Below are 13,558 nucleotides of genomic sequence, written 5' to 3' on the forward strand. Positions count from 1 at the left end.
CGACAAAACCCAACTGCGTACCCTTTTTTATGGCTCTGACTTTTCGCAGCTTCGTGTGCGCTCCGGTACGGCGTTAGCTGGCGTGTTTTCAAGCACAGCTGTTTGTTTTTTGAAGGACTAAAAGCAAAAAAAAAGGAAAACGAAACGTGAAAAATACTTCCCGGCGTCTACGCACTAGCGTTGGGAGAATAAGAATTCGGAAGATTCGAAGATTCAACCCCTAGAAAGATTCGGTCGGATCGGATCCCGTTTGTAGGATTTGAATCCCTAAAAGATTCCTTTGCGATTGGGATTTGATTGCGATTCTGATTGGGATTGCGAATCGATTGGGATTCTGATTGCGATTGCGATCGGGATTGCGATTGAAATTAGAGGCTATTAATGGGGGTCGAGAGAAACCACGTATCTCTAATTTCGGAAGTCGAATCACGCACTTTTCAGTCAAAATATATAGCAAATGTTCGTGTAATGTAGCGTTTCATGAGAAGTTATAATCACTAAATAAATTATTTGATTTGATGTTGAATAAAGGTCCGCGTATCTCGGGGACCTGTACTAATTATGATGTAAGTAATAAGTATTTGGAGTAAAACAGAATTAACTCTTATTCCAACTTTAACTAGTTCACCCCCACCCTCCCCCTTGCTGCAAACTAGAATAAAACGCTATACCACATTGGGAATGGAATTGGGATTCAAAGATTCGAATCCCTTCTGAGATTCATTTTTCCCATCCCTACTACGCACTACAGTAAGGAGTAAAGGGTTTTGGCCTTCTTTTTCTGAAGCAACAATACAACAATAACGCTCGTTGTGTCTTTCCTTCGGGTAGTTCCATCCCACTGTAGCGCATCTGGCTCGGTACAATGACATTCGTTCTTGCCACATTAGGGCCAATAATCTGAGTCCCAACAACACGTTTGGAAACGTACGGAAGCGAAATCGGTATGATAGAAGCTCGTGAGCGATTGCTCTAATTTCGTTGAAAAAAAAAAGATCTAAATTGATCTAACAGTTGAGTCTGGTAATGCAAACGTCATTCGTTCAGTTAGAGATGTCAAACGAGAGACTAATCGTATTAGAAAATCAGCATGTTTTGACGATTTAATACAATTCAAACTATGTGATCGGCAGCGGTGACGCACCCAACCAGGATGCCCTTCGGTGCGCAGTTGCGTGGCATAGGAAAAAAAAAAACCTGTTTCGTGAAAGTATTTTACCTTTGATTTTTCTAACCGAAGGGTGCACTTCAGCGTACACGTGCCGTTGAGGCAGGAGATGGTGCGGCAAGATAGGGTTTGAAGCGTTCCCCGTGCTGGTCCACCCTTCTAGCCATGAGCCTTCAACGCCTTACTAGAGCCTTCATCAAAAAGAGACAAGAAAAAACACGTACACAATGACAAATACTTCAACCATGGCATCATCAGCGCAAGTTTAACGCAAGTCGCAGTGTTACCTGCGCGTTACCGCATCCCTCAACGCCCCATTTCCGGTGAACGTCTATTGTAGAAGGAAGCTTGATTGGTCATCGGCCATCGGCCATATAAAGCACGTGCTTGGCCTTGATCTGTTTGACCTGTTTCACTCATTATTCAACATCCTGCACTTTGCCTGGTGGAGGCATGATGCGACCCCTTCTAACGTTCGCTTCTAATGCCATCAGACATTCAGTGACTCATTCGTGATAGGGAAAACTTATTATGCGGGAGACTCTTTCCAATATTATTTGTATGAAAAGTACAATAATGCGATTCCAGGACCGCTAGTTGGCATGAAAATGGAAAATATCTTTGAACTTAGTTGTGAAAACTTAGTCGATAGATTAAGTTTATTCTTTAATATTTCTCGAAAAGATCGGGTTTAAAATGAACTTGTATCCTTTAATGTCTAGGTAAAGTTAGTTGTTTCGCTGTTAGTCAAGTGACAATTTGTTGTGGTAAGAATGTTTACGAATAAAGATTATCAACGAATACAGTGTCCCAACATTGTCATACATTCCGCTGCATGAAATCTGCAACACACTTGCACCCCATATATGTAGGCATACTAAACTCCTTCAACTATCTTGTTCATGAGCAAGAAGATCCAGCAAAGCCTACAGGAAAACACTCGTCCATATACCTCACAATTGCGAAACACACAATTATGAGACACTTCTTTTCATTTATATTAAACGATTTCCCAGATTTATATGGAACGACTGTTAGTATTGAAACTCTTAGTTGCCGGATCAATAATCAACATTTGAAGAATTACTCACTAAATCTAAATCACGCGCTAGTTCGGTTTTATAAGCAATTTTTTTAAATTAATACACATATGAACGGAAAACTAAATCTTTCTGGAAGTAGTACATTCTTACGAGTAAGTGTATAGAACGTGTTGATAACGCGTTTAGCTATCAAAAGTTATTACGAACTTTAGAAATAATTTTAGAAGGCTTAGAAGAACTTGACATACTTTCGCACACTTCCATATTAGCAATAGAACCTTTCATGGTAAGAAAGCATGAGAAAGCTCCTGGGACGTTTCATTTATTTTTTTTGTAAGAACTTCGGTGATGATCTCGATTGCAAGGGTGATAAATGTACAAATACGCGAGTGTAAGATAATCATTGTCGGACTCTTGGATTTCGGGTAATTTTCATGCATCTGTGAAACAGGAAATCACTATAAATTTGTGCTGTGGCTTTCACCTCTTGTATACATGATTTAGCATGTATCTTCTCCTGCATGCAGCAAAATTTACTCAACAAATACATAAGTACACAAGAGTAAAATACGGGTTTTTTTTGTTAGGATCTCCAAACATGCCTTTTAAGAGGACTAGACCAATTAACCAAGGTAACTGCATCAAGGTAAACCAATTGGATCAGATTCTGAAATTTGATAAGCCTGGAGTTTTAATGACGACAGTATATCTTTTCATTCTTTGGTTTATTTCCATATAAAATACTATTAGCTTAGAAAGACGACCAAATGCGTACTCGTTATGAAATACTTATGTAGAAAATGATTTTTTGACGAAAGACAACGATTTTTTGGCTAGTATTTGATTGCAGTTTGAAAAATTTGCACTACCGCAAACACCGATGATGGATTGGGGACTTTGGAGGGAACTAGGGGCCCCATTTCGATCGGCCCGGCTTAGGGCCCCGATATGGATAAATCCGCCTCGGCTCAGTGTTAATCGATTATGATCTCGATTGCAGAGCAGGCTCCCAAAAGTTGCACCCAGAACACAAATTACATCGCTGGTTATACAAGATTTTACTCGTTAAAAGAGGTATTCGTTGAGCATTTAGATTTACTCTTTATAAGAGGTACTCGTTACGAGGGGTTCCGCTGTAATTTCAAATAAGAAAAGTGTGTTTGAATTGATTAGTTTGATTTTATTCATTGAAATGAAAATGGGCCATTTTTGTTTGCTATTTGATTTGCCAAAAAAGGGCAAGCTATACAGTAAGAGCTATACGAGTGCATGTGAGTGTATGAAGTACAATGGTGCATATGACAATTTCGGCTCAATTTCGGACAATTTTACCATGGTGGTAGATGTTGGCGATGGCTTTTGCGTGTCCATGGGAAGCGTTCCCCTTGCTTGTGATTAATTTGATGCGCTATCTCACTCGTGAGCACTCTCTCACACACACACACGCTCCTTTGCACCTAGATAATCTTATCATCAATCTACCTGTGCATTGTTCGGGCTCGGCTCGCGATCAGAATGATATCAGAAACGGTTCTGATTGGGTTGAGCCCGTACACAGGTGCATCGCATTGGTGGTGGAGGTCTAGTTAATACCTATTGTTGGTACACTACCACTATTACCTGACTATTGCTACGTATTCATCGAACAAAAGGTACGCTTCGTGTCGATCTGTCCGTTCGAAGGGGCCGATTAGGGGAGGTGTGGTGTGTAGCCTCCCAGGGGGAGGAATTAGAATGACCAGCTTCACGGTCATCTCATGGGATAAGGATGGGGCACGGGGGTGACGGTGGCTGTGTCAAGGTTTTACCTGGTGGCGAGTGATTCAACATGAAGCAAGCTTGTAGTTTTTTTGTTCTACTTCGTTGCCTTTCGTTTCTCTTTCATGTATCCTGTGTGGTGTATTTAATTGCTAATCGTACAATTTTGGGCAAACATTCACAATACATTCAACTATATCCTTCCGGGGTGTTATTTAAAGCGTTTAATATTGCTTTGTCAACTTGAACCTTGCTTGAACCCAGATTCAATTATTGCTCATCATGATGTTGATGAGAACATATATAGGTGACAAAAATATAGCAATAGTACTGTCACGGATTGAATAAAAATTCCAATTATAAGCGAAAGAACTCCATTGGAGCCGTAATTCCGACTAGAGTGTTTTTCCTATTTGTCGCTAATGCAAATCGCTCCAACTTGATTGTTTTGTACCAAAATTGCATTCTCCCTAGTCGAATGCAAGTATCACTGTACACTGCGTTTCAAAATTCACCTAGTTTTAAAAATATCTTCGTTGATAATAAAACACAATCAAGATTATACTATGAATGTAAGTGTTTAAAAATGATAGCCTTGCCTAGTAGTTTTCTTGTTATTGACAGTGCAATTAGAGTAGAGCTTTGCGAGATTAAAATTCGGATTATTCTGCTTAAATTCAACATAAATTTGCACTCTATGCTTTACAAAAATAGTTTGCTGCATGAAACCAGTTACCACTCCACTGGTTAAGTTAATTGTATAGAATGGTCATGTGGAATATTAGTAGAAATGGTCTGGTGGGATAGGTTTTTTTTTTCTTCAAGATTTTCCGATGTTTAAGAATTGTCGAAAATTGGCCTAAATTAGACGAAGTTATCATTATGGAACGCATTATACTTACTTATACCAACCTGCATAACAATATCATAGACGATGGAGCGAAATTTGGGGCAATTGCGTTAAAGGAATAAGTGAGCCACCTACCATTTGATAATTTGAATAATCAAAAGAGTATGTAGACAGAGTCTAGTGCCTCTGGGTAAAGTGTGTGTCCGTGTGTGAATAATATAAGAAAGTTAATACAGAATAGACGACCATTTTAACTTTTATCTATTTGACTATCCTCTTGTAATAACTTTGTATCTCTAAATCATCTTGCTTTTCTATGTCCAAGAAATTAGCTCAAACTCAAACTCAAAAATCTGAATTTGTTGAATGTATGGAGTACGCCCTTTGGAGCGCACCCACGACTCTGATGCGACTCCGCAAAAATCCGAATCACTAGCTCCATCCGGAGTCGAAGTCGTTCGGAACCGTCCGGAATCGTCGTCCGAAGTCGTTCGGAGTCGGAGCCATCCGGAGTCTCCCGCCGTCATCCGGAGTCGTTCCGAGTCGTCCGGAATCGTCCGGAGTTGTTAGGAGTCGTTTGGGTTGAAGTTGTCGGGAGTTGGTCGGAGTCGACTGGAGTCGGCCTTGGAAACAAAGGACTCCAGACGACTCCAGGCGACTCCAGACGACTCCAGACGACTCCAGCCGCCTCCAGACGACTCCAGACGACTCTGGACGACTCCAACTCCGAACGACTCCGAACGACTCCGGATACTGCTGGGTGGACCTACCTGTCGGAGTCGATTCCGAAATTATTGTAGTCAGATCGGAGTCGACACTGGATTTTTCCAACATTATCCATCACTCGCATGGAGTTTGGAGGTCAAATGAGCACTGTATGCAATGATTTTGAAGCTATCGTTCGATTTCATCCATCATTTCACACTCTTAGCAGTGATGGATTTTCCCTTAACAAGTGTCCCTAAACTTAAACCTCTCTTCTTGACAACATCTCCGCTAGCACGTAAAACGGAGGCTCATGAGCTTGGCACTATTCTTCGCAGTACACTAACCTTTCTTGCGCCAGTGAGTATGAAGTCAGTGATTCATGAAAACTGTGATATAATAGGCGAATCGAATGCTTGACTCCGTAATAACCTGAACGCCCCACTCAGCAATTTGGTTGGTTGGACATGAGAGTCGATACAGCGCATGGCATTCTCCAGACTAGTCACTTTTATTGCTGTAATTAAGATAATGCATGTTCAACTAGACGTTTACGTTGAGCAGCGATCATATGAGCAGCACATTTCAATGCAACGACATTTGTTAAAATTGTTAAAATTTCAAGAAATCCCTACATTTATATTAGTAGCCGTCTTGCCTAGGGTGAGCCACGCGCACAAACTTAACCCCCCCCCCCCCCCCAATGTGTTGTTTGCTCTCTTATTTTTTGGTGCAGAACAGATCATTGAGCGCCAAAGACACAATGCTGGAGGAGGAGTTGGAAACTGAGCGAAAGTGTTGAAGAAGCAGAAGCTCTTTCTCTTGGTCTTGAAGGGATGCTCGTACGGCAATCTCAGCGTGGGTTCATCATGCTTCATACAACACTAAGGGGAGTTACTTTACTGATTTGTGTGATATTTGTGCGCACCCTCAAGTCCTATCTGTTCTGAGATCACGTTAGTATTTTAAAAGCTTTACTGTTAAGCAATGTTTCGTACACGGTACCTATTTGGCGCGCTTGCAAGACTATCACACTTAATAATGCAAATTAACACACACACACACACATGGATGGGCATGATGGAGTAAATCGGCAGTTAATGTTTATTGTGTAGTGAGGCCTGCACAATAAACAGCGAAGCCCACTCGCGGCCACCGCTTTGCTCGTTGAACCGTTCGCGGTCAAATTGTCAGCGGGTGACATCAGCGCACTTTTTGCTGTGGATGGTTTGTACAGTTTGCTACATGGAAGAACGTTGAGTTTGGGTTTGGGGAATGAATGCTTTCCGGTAGGGTTGATTGACTCTTTCCTATCCTGACAAGAACATCTTTCCTGTTTTGCTCGCGTTTCCATGCTTCTGCCAGCGTCACGAGCTGTTGGTGGCGCCATTAATGTTTCAGTCTTGGCGAGCTCGTCCCCCATCCGCCCCCCCCAACAACATAATTGCGCGCTAGATAGTGCGTGTAGCAGCAGACAAAGGACGGACCAGACGGCGCAAGCGAGAATTTGTTCTGCTTCACAGTGGATGAGTGTTTGGACCCTCTTTGCCCAAGGAAATGGTGTCCCGTTTCCCATACGTGATCGAGAGCCGAATTTTCTCTTGGATGGAGGATGGAGAGGAGATCGCCTTGTATAAACAATGTCAACATCTTCGCTGCGATGTCAGAACCTTCCAAGTGGTGTGTGATATGAGACGTTATTTTAAGTGAGAAAAAAAAACGAAGAAAAAGAAACAGCTCACAATTCTAAATGTGCCCCCGTGCCACACGCGGCACCGGGGCGAAGTTTATTGGGCGTCCAATGTTCGGTCACCCCCACCATCCCCACCCACGCCGCTCACTTCGGCATGCACCGCAGCAGCGGTTGGGTGTCGTTTTGCGGGCGCATTCGCCGCACGGTGGCGATCATGTGGTCGCGCAGCTGCCAGTAGAACCCCCGGATGGCCCGGTGCATCCGGACCACCAGCCGACCGTCCGGCTGGTGGCGCCACTCGTCCACGATCTGGCCCACTAGCCGCGGAGGATGATAATTATCAAGCCGATCGCGGTAGCGACGACCCCGGCCGTCACCACGACCATCGCGCTCGTGGCGAACACTGCTACCCCGGCTGCTCCGTAGAGTGCGTACGAACAGACGATCCCGGATCCGGCGAGCAGACACGCCACGCTCACCCGAATCATGCCCAGGATGGCGGGCACCGGGCGGCGGCGGCTGACACTTGGGGCGTCCTGCGGCTCGGCGCTCGGCCGTTGGTACGTACGCTGGGGGACTGGTGGTGGGGCGCTCGGGCGGCCACGGCCTATCCTCCGGGATAGCCTGCATAGGCTGGTACCAAGCCAACGGCTGGAGCGGTATCGGGCGCCCCGACTTAGACAGTAGGACCCGGTGGCAGCCCACCGGCCGCGTCGGAAAACGGATGACGCACTCCTGCGCCAAGAGGTCGGCATCGTTGGGCGGTACGGCGCCATAGTCATCCAGGTCTCGCATCAGGCGCGCGGGGCTTGGTCCTTCGTTTGGTTGTTTACTTCGAGTGGCACACACACACACAAGCAAATACAAAAATAAATAACGCAAAAATCAGTACCGCACGGGTCAAGGGCTCGGTTGGAAGTAAATCCAGCAGGCGAGCGACTACAGCTTCGCCGCAATGTTGCACAACCCGGGCAGTGTGTGTGTTTGTGTGATCGGCGACTTTGTGGCTGTGTTCTATAGCGACGCTGACGCAAACCTTTGCGCGCATAACAGATGCGTGTAGCCTATATTATTGTTTTACTTGCTGGTGTTAGAGGGCAGCAGTTAGAGCGCTGGTTAGAGGCTAATAGCCCATCTTGCCTGGCACCTTCCACTAGCTAATGGGATGAACTCGGGGTTGCAGCTTTTATTTTTAATTGCGTTTGTATTTGTTAGTATCGTTTTGAGCAATTTAACCCTGTGGTAGCTTTTGTTTTTCAAGTTCAGACACCATTTTACTATGAACCGTTTGGTTCACCGTTCTTCTTATTCACGGTTCGTCGTCTGTGCATCACTACAGTAGAGTTTTACAATGCATTTTTTTTTTTTAATATTTTTGTATAATTCAAAGACGTTTACATTTCTCTTTTTTATCATTCACGGTGTAATGCTCTGATTCAATTCTTGATTCAATGTTTTGTGTGTGTGTAATTTTTCATTTACAATAATTTACAGGATTTCCCACGATTTATTGGTTGGATCCCATCATTTTTTGGTGGGTTCTCATATTTTTTTGGTGCGATCCCACGATTTTTTGGCCGTTTCCCAGATTTTGGTATCCAATCGGAAAATACCAATAAATTATGGGAACGAACCAAAAATCTATCGGAACCCACCAAAAAATCATGGCAACTGACCAATAAATCGTGGGAAACCCGGTATGAATTCCAGCTCCAGACTTTGAGAGGCAGCGTAGGCTGTAGTACACTGCATGAATGTAACTACAAACCTGACTTCCGACTAAAACTTACATAAAAACATCGGAGACCTTTAATTTGCCCTTCATTTCCCAACACACTTTTCCATATTGTTCGATGCTTCTCTCCAAAGTGTTACGAGGTGAAAGAGCTCCAAAATTATACCAACAACAGTGACAACTCCCCAAGCTACCGTATTGTTTCAAATTACAGACACTTGACACATTTTTGGCATGTAATGTTTTCCTACCAATTCATTCGTTTTAAAAAATCACTTTTCAGGGTCCTGGCAGGAGTTTGAGGCCTCCAAAGACCCTTTACTTCTAATGATAAATGCATACAGCTCTTTAAACAATACTGTCGATCTTAACGTTAGTGTAAATAATCTCAAAATTATTCTTAGAGGCACATATTGACGATCAGAAGCTTTAAGTGTTTTTTATTTATCTAATTATTTATTGTTTACACGTTCGCCATAACTTCCTGTTTGTAATTCGTTATCATTATATATTTCAGTTAGGTTCAATGTTAGCCAGTGTATGTAAAAATTGAGAATAGTTTTGTAGGCCAGTCTAGGCTAGATGACTTTATTAGTAAAAATTAATCATAATAGTAAAAATTCTTGCTTTCAATATCAGACATAATAAAATTACTTTTGCGTTAAAAAAATGGAAGATAAAACTAAACGAGATAATTCCTTTGTATGAACATTTTTGGAAAGGTCTATAAGTAAGTATCTTAGTTATCTTAGTTATCCAGAATGTTCGTGTGTAGCATGTCAATTCTTCCTAAGTTTTCGCAACAGAATTGTTGGAGTAGAGCGTTTGCCTCACATTTGTCCAGAAAAATCCGATGGGACACAGTCGGGGGAAGTTGGACCAGTTTGTGGACTAGGGTGTCTAATTGAAATTCCTCTTACATTCACCAAATCATGGTCGAACCGTTAAGTTTGGGAACCTTTGATTGTCGCTGCGAAGCATTCGCGTCCACTGGTTCCTGCTTCCTGATATGTTTGTTCATGTTCCTCGGGTAATATTTGATTGTTTGGCCGGTTGCATCGACCTGCTGGCCAAGCGAATGGAGCGATGTAGCCTCGATTTCAATTTTCAGCATCCTTTGGAGCTTCTTGTCGCTCTGGGATTAATAATTGGGCTTTCTTTCGATGCTCTGATTGTTGGTTGGTAGTGCCAAGATGTTGTAGATATCGGAATAGGATTATATGATGTCTACAAACTGCCGCACGGAGTCCGTTTTAGACGTGCCGTGCTTTGATCGTGCACCCATTAAATCGAAGTTGCTTCACTCTGTTGGCCACTAGGGTTAGAGTTCGTCTAATAGAGGTGTCAATGCATTGGGATCAAATTAATGGAAAGTATCGAAGAAATTCGCAGTGTTTTTTGAACCCACACAAAAAAAAAAAATCAATGGACACCAACATGCCGTACCGTGCATGGCATGTTCCCCCGGTTAGTAATGGCAGACGTTTAGGGCAGGTTGCTTGCTAGCGAAGCGTATCGGCCCTCTTCTCGCGCACGTACCGCGGCACGGTACGCTTGGCTGAATTAAAAACACAACACTCTGCCCCCCGATTGGTCGTGGCGTGCTTGCAGCATGTAATCGTGACCGACGTGCGGCCAGTGCCCTACTTCTAACGACGCTGCCGTTAGAAAGGGAGGAGCTTGTGCCGTACCGTGCGGTGACTTGCGCAGTTGCGCGTGAGCATGAGGGGGGGATTGGAAATTAGGGACAAATTGGTTTTCAAGCAGCGCGTGAGAAAGCTCCGACCCTGCAGAGGTGTAACGAAAGTGGCAGGAGATTCTTCTTCTTCTTCTTCTTTGGCTCAACAACCGTTGTCGGTCAACGCCTGCCTTTACCTCTTGTGGGTTTGGCTTTCAGTGACTAATTGATTTCCCCCCATAGCAGGATAGTCAATCCTACGTATGGTGGCACGGTCTATTTGGGGCTTGAACCCAGGAGATTATAGCAATTCAAAAAAAAAAAAAAAAGAAAAAAAAAGAAGAAGATGTACGCATATTTTGCAAACGTCCGTCGAGACATTGGCTTTGAGTGGGTCAAAAGGGTCAAGTCATAAAGGGGAAATCGTATGGCATTAGTCACGTACGGCCGAGCAGTAGTATAGTATAGTAAACCCCCTCTCAGTTTTATTGCATCGGAAAAGGGCTGTGCCAACCAACCGGTTGATGCTGTTTGTCCCCTTGGACGACCACCATCACCGTGAAAAATCTATTGACGAGATTTTAATGGTTATTTATTTCTAGCGGATCGCTGTAATCGGCCAGCCGTGAACACGTTATGATCTTTCGCTTTAAACGCAAAACGAAGAGAAATAACATGCGGATGAAATAAACACACGGGTCTTTGACTAATGGGATTAAAGTATGTTGATTAGTTTCTTACCGTAACCTTGACGTCAGAGCGCTGGTGCATCAACAGTGAAGAACTTTCTAAACCAAATAGCCGATACTTACCATCCAGCAGCAGTTAGACATTGGATGGGCGCAAATTGGGCACAGTAACGTTCCCCGACAAATGGTGATAAAAACGGCTCCAGCTTACTGCTGGCTGCAAGTGTACTGAGCAAGCTTTATTTTGGTGAAATGTGGAACCCGCAAGCAGAGGGAAGCGTCGAGCTAGTGCCCCACACGGGCCTACAGACACATCGGTACAAGCGGGACATTTTCGCAGAACGCTGGAGGTCCACGCTGGTTGTTGCTGTTTGTCGGTCGCCGGCTCATCACCACTCCGCGCGCAGCGCACGGACGATGTGCCAGAGGACGGGACCGAGGATCACGGCCGCCAGCATTGTGGCGAACAGGGCGCAGAGCAGCCGGTTGTTGTAGTCGTACTGCCGGTTGTTGGCCATGTAGCCGTGCACCAGGCGGCCGGGCGGGCAGGTGCGGGCCCGCACCAGGATGCACCGGTGCTTGTTGCGCCCGAACCGGGGCAGGCGAGTCTTCATCGGCATCTGTGGAGCGCAAAAAAAAAAAAAAACAAGATATACCGGTGAGGACGGCTTTTGCGGCTGGTTGTAATGGCGCCTATCGGGGGATGAATTTCCCCAAATTCGTTAGATTTTTATCTCATTCACCTTCCCCACTACCTGCCTGATTGACGGCTTAAAGGCGCGTAGAGTAAGCGGACGAGCGGAAACTTCTTTTTTTTCTACTCTAATCAAAATCTAATTAGGAAGATCTAATTGGATTGGAGGAGAAAGTAAACTACAGCATTAACCTTCTGACGCAATTCTGTAAACTGACACACCTGATTTGACAGCTCCAAGGTGAACGTGCCACAACGGTGACACAGACGGCAGAAGGATACTGCTTGTGCACAGGTTACAACTCCCCCTCCCCCCTCCTTACGTCACTTGAGCCCGCCGTCCACTAGGTGAAGGGATTTTTTGGGGAAATGTGTTCCGTGGCATAACATTACCGTCGAATGGCCGTTTTGGATATTCTTCCGTTCTATTTGGGGACGTTTTCGATAAACTCGCTGTACCACACTAATCTATCATTCTTCCTCTCCCCCGGCTAAAAAATCTCACTTGTTTGTGTATGTGTGGTGGTTCACTCTTCACGGATTAGGCGGAAATTCTGAGAACATCGACAAAGGACACAAGCGAGCACGTATCTTCAGTGGGGTCGGAATGGAATTCAATCATTCAGTCAAACACTTTTGTTTTTCAGCCGATTGTCACAGGCACCGTTTTGTCTAGCGCTGGAAGAATGTCGGCAGACACACACACACACACACACGTACAAACTGAACGTTGTCAGGTGATACACACGTTGCAAAGGTACGAGATGTACGTCACAGAAATGCCACAGCAAGGCTCAACCTGTGCTTCACCCGTCATCCACCCCCCCCCCCTCCAATGACTAAACATAAAACTCACCTAAAACCAGCCCTCCTGCGCACTGTCGTACCGAATGCCGGTCTTCTCGAGGATAGCAAAGGAAAAGTTTGTAAAAGAGATGCCGCAAAAAAAACAAAAAAGAGGAAAACACACACACACACACACACACACACAGAGAGAGAGAAGAAATACGATTTGTTTTGGAGCAGACGGAGCATTTCTGATGCTTCTGTTTGTCTTTCGTCTGCAATTGGAATGACAAAAAAACACATAGGACAACAAAAAACTCATAAGAATTTCGCAATATTTCTAGCAATACTCAGATTCTTACTAGTAAAAAGACGAAACTCAAGCTACAATAATAGAGAGCAGGGGAAATGTGATATAAGTATTGTCGTAGCATTTTCTTATCCATTACGTTCTCATAAACTTGAGGTAGTGAAGCAGTGAACAGATTGGACACTCCTAATCGCATACGGGCAACAAATATCCCATACCTTCGAAATTCGGAAACAAACGTTCCCTTTTTCTCCGAAAAACTGATGGGCGAACCTTAACATGAACCGCAGTTTCACGAATCTGCCAAACGAGGAGGAGCGGGGAGGACGTGTCTTTTCGTTGAAGCGCTTGAAGCGCTTGGGGGTTTAAATGACCGGAGGACAGATACGTTGAATGAGAGAGAGAGAGAGAGCGAGAGAGAGAGAGAGAGATAGAGAGAGAGAGAGAGA

At 44.2% G+C, this 13,558-nt stretch overlaps 1 protein-coding gene across 2 annotated transcripts in view; it reads left to right on the forward strand.

The window, feature by feature from the left end:
- LOC120959902 (rho-associated protein kinase 1) overlaps window positions 1-13,558 on the forward strand; it is a 212,346-nt gene that overhangs the window by 106,204 nt on the left and 92,584 nt on the right. The gene's annotated exons all lie outside the window — the stretch shown is intronic.

The sequence above is a fragment of the Anopheles coluzzii genome, chromosome X (genome assembly GCF_943734685.1).
Source record: "Anopheles coluzzii chromosome X, AcolN3, whole genome shotgun sequence".
Classification (NCBI taxonomy): Eukaryota; Metazoa; Arthropoda; class Insecta; order Diptera; family Culicidae; genus Anopheles; species Anopheles coluzzii.